The sequence below is a fragment of the Octopus bimaculoides genome, chromosome 4, assembly GCF_001194135.2.
Source record: "Octopus bimaculoides isolate UCB-OBI-ISO-001 chromosome 4, ASM119413v2, whole genome shotgun sequence".
NCBI lineage: Eukaryota > Metazoa > Mollusca > Cephalopoda > Octopoda > Octopodidae > Octopus > Octopus bimaculoides.
Window position 1 is genome coordinate 57,565,951 of NC_068984.1, and position 351 is coordinate 57,566,301.

Consider the following 351-nt stretch of genomic DNA (forward strand, 5'->3'; position numbering starts at 1 on the left):
ATATATATATATATATATATATATATATATATATATATATATATATACATAAAATACAAAAATGGGACAAGAACGCAAAACATCAAGACAGGCGATACAAAGAAAACAAGGACGGGTCAAACTCTTCGAAACGCCAGTGTTTTAATGGTGGCAGCTGATGAAGGATATGTTCTCTATGTGGCCTGCGTGTTTTTTGTACCTTGTTTATCACTTTGTCCATGTTTTTTGCAACGTCATGTACCCAGATATGTATCTATATGTACATGTAGATTGAAGGTATGTACATACATACATGTACATATATATGCATATACTCATATATTGTTTATATATATATATATATATATATAT